The sequence below is a fragment of the Eubalaena glacialis genome, chromosome 18, assembly GCF_028564815.1.
Source record: "Eubalaena glacialis isolate mEubGla1 chromosome 18, mEubGla1.1.hap2.+ XY, whole genome shotgun sequence".
Classification (NCBI taxonomy): Eukaryota; Metazoa; Chordata; class Mammalia; order Artiodactyla; family Balaenidae; genus Eubalaena; species Eubalaena glacialis.
This window is the reverse complement of record NC_083733.1, coordinates 56,935,392-56,951,890: the sequence shown is the minus strand read 5'-3', so window position 1 is coordinate 56,951,890 and position 16,499 is coordinate 56,935,392. Positions and strand designations below refer to the sequence as shown.

Here is a 16,499-nt window from a genome sequence, read left to right as displayed (position 1 = left end):
TGCCCGCTCGCCTAGAGCCCGCGCACTGCAACCACTGAAGCCCGCGTGCCTAGAGCCAGTGCTCTGCAGCAAGAGAAGCCACCGCAGTGAGAAGCCCACATACCGCAACAAAGAGTAACCCCCTCTCGATGCAACTAGAGAAAGCCCACGTGCAGCAACGAAGACCCAACACAGCCAAAAAAAAAAAAGGAAGCCTAACTGGGGGGGGGAGTGGGGGGAGGGGGGAATCCTGTGCATCTAATTTGCATAATCCCTCCCAGGTGTGCTTGCTCTCCAGGCAACTTCCCTCTAGTGATTTCCACTGGGTCCGCTCTTACCCAGGCAACCCTTTTTTATTTATTTTTTGGCTGTGCCACGCAGTTTACAGGATCTCAGTTCCCTGACCAGGGACTGAACCCAGGCCACGGCATTGGAAGCCCGGAATCCTAACCACTAGGCCATCAGGGAACTCCCTAATCCCAGGCAACCTTGAAAAATGCACCATTGAGCGGTGCTTAGTCCTGTCTGGAAGGTAAAGGACAGAAAGGGACTCTCCATGGAGCCAATTCCCAGGAGACCTCCAGGGGTGGGTGGGTGAAGAAGAAAACCCCCAAGCCAGCCCTTTGTGATCTGGTTCTGGTCCCTACTCATCTCCTGCCTTATCACATTGTTCTGGACTGAATCATGCCCTCCCCCCTCAAATCTGTACATTGAAGCCCTGACCCCCAAGTGTGGCTGAGTTTGGAGATAGGGTTTTTAGGGAGGTAATTAAGGTTAAATGAGGTTATAAGGCTGGGGCCCTAATCCAATAGGACTGGTGTCCTTATTGGAAGAGGAAGAGACATCAAAGGCATGTGCACGAAGAGAAAAGGCCGTGTGAGGACACAGTGAGAAGGTGGCTGTCTGCAAACCAAGGAGAGAGGCCTCAAGAGAAACCAACCGTTCTGGCACCTTGATACTGGACTTCCAACCTCCAGAACTGTGAGAAAATAAATTTCTGTTGTTAAGCCACCCAGTCTGTGCTATTCTGTTATAGCAGCCCCAGCAAACTAACACCTACCTCATCTCTCACCAGTCTTCAATGCTGCCCTTCAACTCCACTCCATTAGTTCTGGCGTAAGCCAGTGGTCCTTCTTTCGGAGAAGAACTTTTTCTCCCCCTGGGTGATACACAAGAAGTAGCAGAGCTAGCCACTCAGCTGGGTGCATTTTAGGGAGACAGAACTGCCCCAGAACAAGTAAAGGAGACAAGCAGGAGTGCCTGCTCTATGTCAGATCACTGTCAGTCACTGAACACGTCACTCCATTTAGTCCTTAAAACAAAACACTATGAAGTGAGTACCACTGACCGCGTTTCAAAGAAAATAACTCCAACAGTGAATATTTACACTCTGTCTAAAGTGTCAAGCACTGTGCTCTGGACCTAACATGCATCACCTCATTTAATCCTCACTGCGACGGAGGAGGTGGGAACCATCATTACCACCACTATTCTATAGGAAAGGCAGGCAGGCCCTGGGCAGTTCAATCACTTGCCCAAGTGCACGGAACGGGCAACTGCCAAGCAGAGCAGTCTGGCTTCAGAGTGCTCACTCCTGCCCCCTGCACTCCGCCTTCTGTCCGCGAGTTACCGGAGAGTCAGGCAACCATTGCCCAAGTCAACCATTGCCCAAGTCAAGCTTGCCCAAGGTTAAATAACGATCATCTGCATTGGGCTGCATGGGAACTCGGTTTTATCAAAAGTGCTGTTACATTCACTCACAGGTGTCCACCCTACGAAAGATATTGTGCTACCAATGTGGAGTCTGAAGACCAAAACCCACAGTTACTGGCTAAAAGGAGGATCAGTGTAGGGGAAAGATGGTCATGCAAATAGTTATAATCCAACTCACTGGAGGAAGATATTGAATCCAGTGGGATCCTATAAACAGCTCAGTGTTTGCCTTGGAAGTCCTTTTTCAGGGGGGAATTTATGCTGGAGAAAAACCAAACAAGACTGGTCATAAATCACTTAATTAAAAAAAAAAAAGTATTGCAGTAGAAACAGAAAAAAAGCAAAATCTCTCTCTTAACCACATAACCACATAAGGATCTTAATAGCCTTTGAATTTAAGAACAAGCTTTGTAAATTATTACTGAATCTTTTTTTTATCATCTTTATATGACTTTATAACCGACTCTAATTTTTACGACTTTATAAACCGTCTCTAATTTTTAAAGCAACCATTGCTTTTCATTTATGGATTTCATCTAAAAATATTTCAAGCCTTAAAAAAAATTCAGGTATAAATATCTTTAACAGGACAAAAAACTAACAAGTTTCATTAGCAGTGGGAGTGTTCTTATCTTTTTTCTCCTTGGGTGTTAAAAACTTGAGAACAGTAACTACTGTGGAATTCAAAAAACTCATTTGCTCTGAGATTGTCTTTGGCCTTCAAATCCAGCTAACACTTTATGGATTGAAAACTAACTTCCATTCTTAAAGCGGAAGCACATATTCTGATCTTCTGTTTTCCTCTGAAAAAGGAATTTATGTGCTTTTCAACAGATGAGGCAATAGTATATTCAAAGCATAGCGACTTGAGAACATGATTTGCTTTAGGAAACTCAAAAATTTCTGTATTTCTGGAACATAAAGTTCAGGAAAGGAGATGAGACTGGGTTGAAGATAACCTTGAAGAGCCTTTTATGCTGCATTAAAAAGTTCGGGGACTTCCCTGGTGGCACAGTGGTTAAGAATCCACCTGCCAATGCAGGGGACATGGGTTTGAGCCCTGGTCCGGGAAGATCCCACGTGCTGCAGAGCAACTAAGCCCGTGCACCACAACTACTGAGCCTGCGCTCTAGAGCCCTCATGCCACAACTACTGAAGCCCGTGTGCCACAACTACTGAAGCCCGTGCCTAGAGCCCGTGCTGTGCAACAAGAGAAGCCTGCGCACGGCAACGAAGAGTAGCCCCCGCTCTCCACAACTGGAGAAAGCCCGCGCACAGCAACGGAGACCCAATGCAGCCAAAAATAATAAATAAGTAAATAATTAAATTTAAAAACAAAGTTGAAATTTCACCCTGATTGGCTGGCAGGCAGTGAAAAGGAAAAACGCTGCTTCCTCCTCTAGTCACCACTCAGCTCTCAGTACCAGTCACCAAACGTGTGGAGGTTTTTCCCACACCAAGAAATTCTCCAATTCTCTGGGGACACCAACTACATGTCTTAGAATTCAATTCAATTCTGACACCACCTACCTGGAGTTAGCTTGAGATCCCACCCAGGTTAAGGGCTCAGTCCCACAAGCCTAACCCCCAACTTAGATACCTATTGCAAGCAGTGGGTCTTCAGGTTACCTGCAACCTCTGTCCCACTTGGCTACGAATCGGGGGTTCCCATCACCCCCTCCTCGGGTTCGATAATTTGCTAGAACAGCTCACAGAACTCAGGAAAACAGTTTACTTACTTGTATTGTAAAAAGGATGCAACTCTGGAATGGTTGAATGGAAGAGACGCACAGGGCAAAGTATGGGACACGGATGCAGAGCAGCGTCCATACCCTCTGCAGGCGTGGTGCCACCCTCCCAGCACCTCCCCGTGTTCACCCAACCCGAAAGCTCTCGGAACCTCTTAGAGTTTTTTATGGAGGCTTCGTTACATAGGCATAATTGGTTAAATCCTTGGCCTTTGGTGATCAACGTCCAACCTCTCTCCCCTCCCTGGAGGTGAGGCGGGTGGGAGGCTGAGTTCCAACCCTCTAATCACAGGATTGGTTCCCTGGCAACCAGCCCTCATCCTTGGCTTTCCAACAGCCACTTCATTACCATAAACTCGGGTGTGGTTGAAAGGGGCTTGTGAAGAATAAGACACTCTTTTCACTTTTATCGCTCTTATCACTTAGGAAATCCAAGGGTTTTAGGGACTCTGTGTCAGGAAAGGGGACAAAGACCAAATATATCTTTCTTAATATAAATCACAATATCACAGGCAGCTATTGAAAAAATTTTGGCAAGAGTCTGAAATGATCGGTTATACCTATTTATAAAGTTTCTCTTGACGGCACCCCTGAGGATGGATTGCAGAGGACCAGGAAGATCATGTGCAGTCAGCGTCGATTGTGAAGTTATTGTCTCTGAGCTCCCAGCCCACCCTCCTATGTTCTGCTTTGTGATGCTGAGCTGGGAAACCACATTTCTGCTTTACCAGGTGGTTCTGTTTTAGACCCTGGCAATGGGGTTTACTAGGAGATTGCAGAAGTAGGGTGATTAACTCATCCTGGTTTTCCCAGGACTTCTCCAGTTTTAGCACTGAAAGTTCTGCTTCCTGGGAAACTCTTCCCAGGGTGCTTGGTCACCTTATGCAGAAGGGACTGACTTGCCTGCTGTTCTTGTGAGTGTTACCCAGCAACACTTCTTCACTCTGATGGTGGTGGCAGTGGCGGCAGCAGCAGCACTGTCTTCCTGTAGCAGCTGCTGAATCCAATTTGTAGTTTTCTAACTCTCGCAAAACCAGTTTCATCAGAAACATCAGCGCCAGCTGGCTAGTGCCCCTTCTTTTGCATCTGTGTTCCCCCAGCTCTAGGTGTGGTCCCTGCTTCCTGCAGTTGCTACTTCTCTGCTGTCTTAGAGCTGTAGTTCTCAGAGTGTGGTCCCCAGACCAGCAGCATCAGTATCAGCTGGGAACTTGTGAGAATTGCAAAACTCCGGGCCCCATCCCAGACCCATCAGAGACTCTGGTAGTTGTCGTCAACAGTCTGCCTTTTAACAAGTCCCCCAGGTGATTTGGCTAAGGTTTAAGAACAGCTAGCTGCCTTAGAGTTCTTTTTTTTTACCCTTTCAGTTATCTAGATAACAACTTTATACCAAGTTGGCAGTTCCTTGTATTATATAGTCCATATGTTAAATTCTCTCTGTTAGAGTAACTGGTGTGGGTTCTCCCTCCTTACTGGGCCCTGACTGACTGATCCAGAGCCTGCTGCAGTAATACAAGTTAAAGATGAAGACTGTCCAAACTAGAGTAGTGGGAGTGGGCTGGAGAAGAGGGACACACAGAAGATATTTAAAAGGTCTTGATTACTATTTGAGCAGAGTGAGGAGTCTAGGACAGCCCCCACTTTCCTGGCCGGGGTCGCAGATGGACTGTGGTGCCCGTTCACACAATACAGGCAGTGTAGGAAGAGGGATGGGGCGACGGTGGTGGAGATGATTGATTTGCTTTTGGATTTGATCAGGTTCCAATAGAGATACTCAGGTGCAGACATCCCATCGGCAGATAGCTATAGGGTCTTGGTGTGTGTCTTTTTTTTTTTTTTTTTTAATTTATTTATTTTTGGCTGTGTTGGGTCTTCGTTGCTATGCGAGGGCTTTCTCTAGTTGCGGCAAGTGGGGGCCACTCTTCATCGCGGTGCGCGGGCCTCTCGCTATCGTGGCCTCTCTTGTTGCGGAGCACAGGCTCCAGACGCGCAGGCTCAGTAGTTGTGGCTCACGGGCCTAGTTGCTCCGCGGCATGTGGGATCTTCCCAGACCAGGGCTCGAACCCATGTTCCCTGCATTAGCAGGCAGATTCTCAACCACTGCGCCACCAGGGAAGCCCTTGGTGTGTGTCTTTACGTTAGAATCCGTGGGGTTGTGGGGACAAAGGGTAAATTTGCTAGCTATTGCCAAATTCTCCTCCATGGAGGCTTTACTTTTTTGCGTTCCACTAGCAAGGTGTGAGAACCCCTGTGTCCCCATGGCATTGCCAACAGAGTGTTGTCAAACGCTTGGAGTTTTGCTAATCTGATAAGTGAGAAAAAGAATCTCCGTGTGGTTTTTAAAAATTATGAGTGGGGTTGAGCATATTTTTGTATATGTAGAGGACATTGGCATTTCTTTTTATGTGAACTTCTTCTTCATGTATCTTGCCCACTTTCGATAGGTTTCTTGGTCTTTTTTTCCTCAATTTTTAGATGCTCTTTATATTTTAGGGACACTAACCCTTTGTCTGTGATATAAGTTGTAAATTTTTTTTCCTTCATTTTGTCATCTGTAGTTTTTAGTTTGTGCCTGGTGGGTTTATGTTTTGAACCTGCAAAAGGTTTTCATTTTTGCTTGGTCATTTGACAAAATTCTCTTACATTGCTTCTGGATTTTGATGAACAGTTTGGCAAATTTACCCCGTTCCCATACTCTCAGGTCATTAGGAGACTCACCAGTGTTTTATTATTTATGAGGTTGTATTTTTCCACTTAGTTCTTTGATATACTTCGAATTTAATCTGGTATCCAGTGTGAGGAACAGACTCAAGCTTTTCTTTTTGTTTATCTAGTTGCTCTAACACCACTAAATTAAAAACTTCCCTAAAGTTCCTTCCTAAATTAAAAAGTATTTTATGATCATATTAATTTCCCTAAGCAATTGTTTCTATTTCTGGATTGATCTGTTTACTTATTGATGCACCAATAACACATTGTTTTATATGGTTTTTAATATCTGTTTTCTCCTCCTTCTTATTTTTCAGTTTTTCCCCCCATATTTGCCTGTTTTACTTTCAAATGAACCTTATAATCAAGTTGTCTAGCTCTAGGAAAAAAACCCAGTGACATTTTTATTAGGCTTGTGATACATTTACAAATGAACTCAGGGGCAATGACCTCTTTATAATATTGGCAGTCATTTTTGTTTCCATCCTTGGAATCCGGGCGCCATCTGGTGACCACTGTTCACAACAGCAATTATTTTCTCTAAAAAAGCTGCTCAAAGCAATAAACACTTGTCACCTCACACACACTTTCTGTGAGTCAGGTGTTGGAGGGTGGCTTATCTGGATGTTCCTGGCTCGAAGCCCTGGCTCATCCTCACTGCCAGGGCCTCACTCATCAGAAGGCTTGAATGGAGCTGGGGGAATTCCCTCCCAAGGCGGCTCAATTCCACATCTGGAAGACCAGGCTGGCTGTTGGCAGGAGGTCTCAGTTCCTCACCATGCAGCCCTCTCCATCGTGTCCTTATGACACGCATCTGGCTTCCCCCCAGAGCAAGTGGACCTAGAGGGAGTGAGGTGGAAGCTGCAATACTAGTTAATTTTAGACTTAGAGAAAGTTTGCTGATAGTAGAGAGAATTCCCGTGTGTCTCTCATCCTGCTCCCCCGGTGTTAACTCTATAGTACAATGATCAAAACCAGAAAATTAACATTGGTACCATATTATTAACTTAACTACCAGCCTGATCTGAATTTTAACAATTTTGGGGTTTTTTTGTCTGTGCTGTGCAGCTCGCGGGATCTTAGTTTCCCAACGAGGGATCGAACCTGAGTCCAGGAAGTGAAAGCGCTGAGTCCTAACCACTGGACTGCTAGGGAATTCCCAAATTTTAACAGTTTTTCTACTGATGTCCTTCTTGTGTTCCAGGATCAAATCCAGGATCCCACACTGAGTTTAGTTGTCAGGTGCCCTTAGCCTTCTAGAGTCTGTGACGGTTCCTCTGCATTTCCTTCTCTTTCATGACCTTGACACTTTTAAGGAGTATTTATCGGCTCTTTTATTAAATGTCCCTAAATTTGGGTTTGTCTGATGTTTTTCATGATTGAAATGAAGTTATACATTTTTTCCAGGAATACCACACAGATGATGCTGTGTCTTTCTCAATGCATCATATCAGACATGTCAGCATGTCTTGTTATGGGCGATGTTGACCTTGGTCACTAGGTTAAGGCACAGTCTGCTGCACTTCTCCAATGTAAAGTTACTGTCTCTCCCTTTGCAATTAATAAGTATCTTGGGGGAGATACTTCATGACTGTACAAGTCTTGATTCTCCTCAAACTTGCAGCTGCTAATTTTAGCATCTGTTGGTGGATCTGGTCTGCGACAGTTGTTACTGGGGCATTTGCCTAATAGTGATTTTTCATGTCCCTTTCTCCTTCTACGTCTGTTAGTTGGAATTCTATTGAAAGAAAGAGCTGTTCCTTCTCCCCATTGCTTATTTGATTATTTACTTAGATCAACATGGACTCATGGATATCTGTTTTATTCTATGGGTTAAAACCTCATATTGAGAGTCTTTTAAATTTTTGACAACCGGCTGGATATGAAACGGTATGCTATTATGGTTTTAATTAGAATCTTTCTGAATACTGAATTCTAATGAGGTTGGGCATCTTTGGCTGTTTCCATTTGTGGCCTCTAGGAAATGCTTATAGCAGCTATTTTTTTTTACGCTTCTTATTATTAAAAAAAAATTTTTTTTGGCCGTGCCATGTGGCTTGTGGGATCTTAGTTCAACGACCAAGGATTGAACCCAGGCCCTCGGCAGTGAGAGCATGGAGTCCTAACCACTGGACTGCCAGGGAATTCCGTACACTTTTTTTTTTTTTTAAACATCTTTATTGAAGTATAATTGCTTTACAATGGTGTGTTACTTTCTGCTTTATAACAAAGTGAATCAGTTATACATATACATATGTTCCCATATCTCTTCCCTCTTGCATCTCCCTCCCTCCCACCCTCCGTATCCCACCCCTCTAGGTGGTCACAAAGCACCGAGCTGATCTCCCTGTGCTATGCGGCTGCTCGTACACTTTTTTAAAGTTAAAAAAATTTTTTATTGAAGTGTAGTTGATTTACAATGTTTCAGGTGTAAAGCAAAGTACAGAATATATATATATATATATATGTATATATATATTCTTTTTCAGATTCTTTTTCATTATAGGTTATTACAAGGTATTAAATATAGTTCCCGGAGCTATACAGGTCCTTATTGTTTATCTGTTTTATATATAGTAATGTGTATCTTTTAATACCAAATTCCTAATTTATCCACCCCGCCTTTCTCCTTTGGTAACCGTAAGTTTGTTTTCTATGTCAGTGAGTCTATTTCTGTTTTGTAAATAAGTTCATTTGTATCATTTTTTAGATTCCACATATAAGTGATATCATATGATACTTGTCTTTCTCTGTCTGACTTACTTCACTTAGTATGACAATCTCTAGGTCCATTCATGTTGCTGCAAATGCAATTATTTCATTCTTTTTTACGGCTGAATCATATTCCATTGTATATATGTACCACATCTTTATCCATTCATCTGTCGATGGACATTTAGGTTTCTTCCATGTCTTGGCTATTGTAAATAGTGCTTCTAGCAGCTATTTTTTATTCTTCTCTTGTCTTTCAGGTCAGGATGTCAAGCTCACAGTACAGATATGAATCTATGTCTTGGGAAGTAGGCCTGAAATACACTAGGGCTTGTCTATATGTTAAATGCAACTTCTAGGCTTCATAGTCCATCCATATGCTGATGAATCCTGTTGCAGTTTGACACTGAAATGCAGTTTGAAGTGCAAGACACGTGTGGAAGGGAGAGGGAGGCACGAGGGTTGCGTGGATGGAGAATTTGAACTGTGATGCAGGTACAACATTGACCTTGGTTGACCCCGCAAGGGGCTCTGGAGTATAGATAGCCCATTAGGGTTGTTTCCTATTTGGCACTAATTCCTGGACCTTATATTTTTTCCCCTTTCATTTTCACTCTCCCACGAGGACTTACACTCTCCCATGAGGACTTAGTGGCGTTTTGCAGAGGTTACGTGTATGGTGGTGTCATTACTCTGCCAGCTAATGGAATGTGTGCATAGTTTTTTTTTTGGTGTGTGTATTATTTTCAATAACAGCTTTATTGAGATATAATTCACATACCATACAATTTGCCTATTTAGAGTACACTATCCAAAAAAAAAAAGTATACCATCCAGTGGTTATTAGTATGTCCTCAAAGGTATGCAACTATCAGCACAATCAATTTTAGAAACTTTTCACTTCCCCCCAAAGAAATCCCACACCCATTGGCAGTTACTCCCTGTTCCCCCGACCCCTAGCCCCTGGCAGTTACTAATCTACTTTCTTCTCTATAGATTTGCTTATTCTGAACATTTCACATAAAATGGAAACATTCAATATGTGGTCTTTTGTGACTGACTTCTTTCACTTAGCATAATATTTTCAAGGTTCATCCACATTGTAGTCTGTATCAATACTTTATTCTTTTTTTTTAAATTTATTATTTATTTTATTTTATTTATTTATTTATTTTTGGCTGCGTTGGGCCTTCGTTGCTGCGTGGGCTTTCTCTAGTTGTGGCGAGCGGGGGCTACTCTTCGTTGCGGGGCGCGGGCTTCTCACTGCGGTGGTTTCTCTTGTTGTGGAGCACGGGCTCTAGGCGTGCAGGCTTCAGTAGTTGTGGCTCGCGGGCTCAGTAGTTGTGGCTTGCGGGCTCTAGAGCGCAGGCTCAGTAGTTGTGGCGCACGGGCTTAGTTGCTCCGCGGCATGTAAGATCTTCCCGGACCAGGGCTTGAACCCGTGTCCCCTGCATTGGCAGGCGGATTCTTAACCACTGCGCCACCAGGGAAGCTCCTTCATTCTTTTTTATTGCCAGATAATATTCCATTGTATGGACAGACCACATTATATTTATCTATTCATCAGTTGAGGGGAATTTGGATTGCTTCTACCCTTGAGCTATTATGAATAATGCTGCTATGATCATTTGTGTACAAGTTTTTATGTGGACATATGTTTTCATTTCTCTTGAAAAAAAATATATACTTCTGAGAGGAATTGTTGGGTAATATTAACTCTATGTTTAACCTTTTGAAAAACTTCTCAACTGTTTTCCGAAGTGGCTGTACCATTTTACATTCCTGCTAGTGGTGTATGAGGGTTCTGATTTCTCCACATCTTTGCCAATAATTATCATCTGTCTTTTTGATTATAGCCATCCTAGTAGGCGTGAAGTGTTATCTCACTGTGGGTTTTGTTTGTTTGTTTGGTTTTGGTTTTGGGTTTTTTTTTTGGCTGCGCTGCGCAGCATATGGGGTCTTAGTTCCCCGACCAGGGATGGAACCTGTGCCCCCTGCAGTGGAAGTTCAGAGTCTTAACCACTGGACCGCCAGGGAATTCCCCTCACTGTGGTTTTGATGTGTATTTCTTTCATGGCTAATGTTGAGTACTGTTCTTGTATTTTAAATATTTATCAGTTTTAATTTCTAATATAGTAAATATTGACAGATAGAACTCACATAAATAAAAGTGCGTTGGGGTTCTCAATAATTTTTAAGAGTGTAAAGATAGCTTAAAGATTAGGCTATCTAATGGCACAAAGTTTAAGAACCAGGGATTGGGGTTTGGATTTACCAAACCCACTTGGTTCCTGACGGTGGTCTCAGATATTGACTCAATAATCCTGTTTAATAATCTACCCGCAAACTTCAGTGGCTTCAGCAAACACTTAGCCTCCTGATCACTGGACTGAGGTCAACTGCAGTGTGTCTGATCTAGAGCGGGCTTCAGTGGGTGACTCTGCACCAGCCCCCATGTTAGCTGGGCTTGGCCCTGAGCTGTTGGTTGGATTCAGGTTTATTCTGTATGTGTTTACTCTGCAGCCCAGGCTGAAGGGGACATAATTTCCTCAAGGGCTAGAGTGTTTAACATCACTAGAGTGTTTAAACCTTTGTGCGCCTTGGTGTCTGCTAACATTCCTCCCTTGGCCAAAGCTAGTCATGCGGCCGTGCCCACCATCAACTGGGAGGGAAACTAAATTCTGCCCACTGCAGAAGTAGGAGGAGCCAGTGTTTGCTGATGCCTAATCCCAACCTCAGAGATAGGGGCTCTGCACTCCAGTGTATGCACGGCTCGTTTCCTTTTCCAGTCAGAGAGCTGACTTGCATCCCTCGCAGAGTGTGTCACCGTGTAGGACACCTCCCTGTGCCTGGTGCCTGTCCCTATATACCACATTCCTTGAGCTGGCTGAACCCAAACAGTCACCTGCTGCCAAAGTTGTAAACTGGGGACCTGCAGGCCCACATTCTGTTTTTAAAAGCGTCATTTACTTGCCACATACCCAGATTGGTTGTTTTCACACGAAGTCCCTATTTCTGTCTTAACTTGAAAAATTCTGAAATCTGACCCACATTCTCCCATGGTGACAATCGATTGAGCTGAGTAGTGACCACCAGCCTGACCTTTTCAGTTTGCCCCAGTCCCCTTCCCTCCTTATTGCCCTACACTTGTCTTTCTTCATCCATTTACCTTTTCTCTGTGTCCTTTGTGAGCATATTAAAAAAAAAAAGTGGTAAAATACACATTACATACAATTTTACCAATTGCCAGCTTAACCACTGGAAAGTGTACAACTCTGTGGCATTAAGTACATTTATAGTGTGGTGCAAGCATCACCACTATCTAGTTCTAGAACTTATTCATCACTCCAAAGGGAAACCTGGTACCCATTAAGCATCCCTTCCCAATCCTCCTTCCTCCAAGCCCCTGGCAACCACCACTCTGCTTTCTGTCTCTATGGATTATGAACGAGTATGAATTTTTAACCACTGCTCCAGATAAACCCTAACTAGTTTGAAAATCAACATATATAGCATGATTTTATTTTGGTTAAAATGTATTTGTATATGTATCTGTAACACTCGTAGATGTCTGTTGATGGGTAGGAAAAAAATGTCTGAAAAAATATGCCACAAATTCTAAGCAGTAATTACCTGTAGGAATTGGGATCAGAAAATATTCACTTCTTGCTTTGCACAATTAACAAAGAGATGAGAGTGTGGGTAACTTTTGCTTTATTTTTGTGTATTCCTTCCCCCCACTCTGTATAAGAAGGAAGAAATACAGAAATACATCTGGGAGGTGTTTCAGCTATAAATACTGGAGCCTGCCCTATATATGGCCTGCTTATAAGTGAGATAACCAACTAAATCCCTAATTGTTTTAAACCATTTGATTTGGGTTATTCCTGTTGTTTGCACCCTAATTGATATCTTTATAATAACTGTAACAGGCAGGTGCTTTTGTCATTTTCTGCAAAAGGAGACTGGTGTTGAGAGATGTCTAGAGACACCAGCTAGCAGATGCACAGGATTTTTTCTTGCCCTAAATCATCTGCAGCTGGGAAAGGGTGAGAAACAAATGAATGGCGGAGCTTCCTAGATAAACACCTTCCTTCACTTGGGCTCTGGGTCTAAGAGAGGGTAAAGCCCAAGCGCCAGATCACTAGCGAGGAGAGCTCACACTCAGGGCTGCTGATTTACAACTGTGGCTCTGGGCCGGGTGGTCTGGGGGAGAATCCCCCTCCTTTTACCAGGTTGGAGTCTATGCAATCGGTGTTCTTCTGGCGCCGTATTGGGGCCGGCTCGTGGCGCCTAACTCAACCCCAGGCTCTTTACGGGAGTTGGGGTGGCAGTGAAGGGATGCCTGGTCTGGGTCCCGACCCCTCCCAATGATGTGTTTCTGGAGACCACTTCCATCCCATTTAACAGGGGGGGAAACCATCATAGAGAAGGGCATGGATTTGCCCAGGGTCATTGAGGTAATTTCTTTGGAGCCAAGTCTGGAATCTGTGTCTCCTGCTTGCAAGTCCTTGGTTTTTTATACTCAATTGACTCTAAAGGCAGAAAACGAGTAGCCTGTTCTTTGTCTCCCCTCCTGAAGGGCTGTGGGCGATGCAGGGGAGGAAAGAGCAGAGAGAGAAAGAGAGAGAGAGAGAGAAGCAATAATAATAGCTGTGCTTAGATCGTGCTTACTGTTATATAAGCACTGCTTTAAGTACCTTACCTTCTGTATGTTAACTAGTTTAACCCTCAGGAGGTAGTAGTTATTATTGTCCTCATCCCCATTTGACAGACAAGAAAACTGAGGCACAGAGAGGTTTGTAACTTGCCCAGTGTCACAGAACTAGTAAGTGGTTGCGCCAGGATGTGAGCCCCAAATGTCTGATTTCGAATCCCATGAGTCAAATCCCAGTTCTCAGGAGATGCCAGTAATCAGGCAGTAGGTGTGCCCTGACCTCGCAGACTCCTACTTCTCGTCTGCTCCTTTCAACCAGAGACCTGAAACTTCTGCCGTCACCACGATATCACTTCTAGTAATGCCTGCCGCTACTGTCACTCACTGAACTTCTACTATGTGATAGGTGCTTTATGCATAGTCTGTCTATTTTTGTAAATAAACACCTGAAAAGAAGGCTTTTTTTTTTAAATGGCTTTTTTATTATTTATTTTTTTAATTAATTAATTAATTTTTTTGGCTGTGTTGGGTCTTCGTTTCTGTGCGAGGGCTTTCTCTAGTTGCGGCGAGCGGGGGCCACTCTTCATCGCGGTGCGCAGGCCTCTCACTGTCGCAGCCTCTCTTGTTGCGGAGCACAGGCTCCAGACGCGCAGGCTCAGTAGTTGTGGCTCACGGGCCCAGTTGCTCCGCAGCATGTGGGATCTTCCCAGACCAGGGCTCAAACACGTGTCCCCTGAATTGGCAGGCAGATTATCAACCACTGCACCACCACGGAAGCCCAAGAAGGCATTTTATTCCCCACTTTAAGATGCGGAGACTGAGGATCAAAGGCGTAAAGTAATTTGCTCAGAGAATCATTTAATTAGGGAAGGTGCTTCTTTTCTGTTCTAGGTGGACTCTGGATGCATGTAAGATTTCAAATTGAAGAAGGGTAGACATCAGAGTAGTAAACTTTAGCTGATTGATAACATCAAGTGCTGCCAAGTATCTGTGGAAGATGACAAGCTCATAAATAATGCTGGTGGGAGTGTAAATTGGTACACTTTTTGGAGAGGAAATCTGATGGTCGTAAAATGCAATTTAAAAACACATATACGGGCTTCCCTGGTGGCGCGGTGGCTAAGAATCCACCTGCTAATGCAGGAGACACGGGTTCGATCCCTGGTCCGGGAATATCCCACATGCTGCGGAGCAACTAACCCCGTGCGCCACAACTACTGAGCCTGTACTCTAGAGCCCGCGAGCCACAGCTACTGAGCCCGCACGCCACAACTACTGGAGCCCGCACGCCTAGAACCTGTGCTGCGCAACAAGAGAGGCCACTGCAATGAGAAGCCTGTGCACGGCAGTGAAGAGCAGCCCCCGCTCACGGCAACTAGAGAAAGCCCGTGCGCAGCAACAAAGACCCAACGCAGCCAAAAATAAATAAAATAGATAAATTTTTTTAAAAAACCACATTTATGCTGAGACTTCCCTGGTGGTCCAGTGGTTAAGACTTCACCTTCCAATGCAAGGGGTACCGGTTCGATCCCTGGTGGGGAGCTAAGATCCCACATGCCTCACGGCCAAAAAACCAAAACATAAAACTGAAGCAGTATTGTGACAAATTCAATAAAGACTGTAGAAAAAAACACATATACCCTATTGAATCACTTTGCTGTACAGCAGAAATTAACACAACATCATAAATCAACTATACTTCAATAAAATAAAAAATAAAAACACATATACCATATGACTTAGCCATTCTGTGTACATAAATCAATCCCACAAAATAATTTGGGCATATAAAGACATAGGCCCAAGGATGTTCACCGCAGTTCATTTTCTAATAGCAAAAACGTTGGAAACAGCTTAAGTGCCTCTCAATATAGGACTGGCTAGGTAATTATACTTCAAAAAATATAGAACAGATCTCAAACAAACTAGCATTATACCTCAAGGAACTAGAAAAGAACAAAATAAGCCCAAAGTTAGCAGTAGGAAGGAAATAATAAAGATTAGAGCAGAAATAAACTTAGAGAATAGGAAAACAACAGAAAAGATTAACAAAGTAAGAGTTGGATATTTGAAAAGATAAACAATATTGACAAACCTTAGCTAGACTCAACAAGAAAAAAAGAGAGAACACTCAAATAAAATAGAAATGAATGAGGAGACATTACAGTAGATGCCATGGAAATATAAAGGATCATAAGAGACTGCTATGAGCAATTATATGCCTAGGTTGTTCTAGACAACCTAAAAGAAATAGATATGTTCCTAGAAACATATAACCTACCAAGACTGAATCATGAAGAAATAAAAAATCTAAGCAGACCAATAACAAGTAAGGAAGGAAATTGAATCAGTAATCAAAAATCTCCCAACAAAGAAAAGTCTAGGACCAGATGGTTTCAATGGCAAATTCCACCAAACACTTAAAGAAGAATTAATACCAATCCTTTCAAACTCTTAGCAAAAATTGAAGAAGAGGGAACACAAGGGGGGAAAGTGGTGGGGGGGTGGGTGGTGGGATAAACTGGGAGATTGGGATTGACATATATACACTAATATGTATGAAATAGATAACTAATGAGAACCTGCTGTATAAAAAAATAAATAAAATTCAAAAATTCAAAAAAAATATAGAATACTATGCAGCTGTTAAAAAGAACAAGGTAGAGTTGAACATGCAGATCTGGAAAGAAACCCACAACGTATCGTGAAGCCCCAAATCAATATTTAGATAAATTTTCTTAGCATGACCCCATATATAATAAAAAGTAATGCATGCATATGGTTTTCTCTCTATATATACATCTATAAAGATTGTTCATAGAAACAAAGTCTGGAGAAATAAGCACCAAATACCTAACAGGTGTTATGTCTTGGAGTTGGAATGGGCAAACTTTCATTTCTTATTTATATAAATCCCAAACAAGTGATGGAATTGTGGGTGATTTATGCTTTCTTGTTTGCATTTCTGTTTTTGATATTAAACA

General features: G+C 43.1%; 1 long non-coding RNA gene across 1 annotated transcript in view; it reads left to right on the top strand.

The window, feature by feature from the left end:
• LOC133078267 (uncharacterized) overlaps positions 1–16,499 on the top strand; it is a 59,835-nt gene that overhangs the window by 18,769 nt on the left and 24,567 nt on the right. The window lies entirely within an intron of this gene.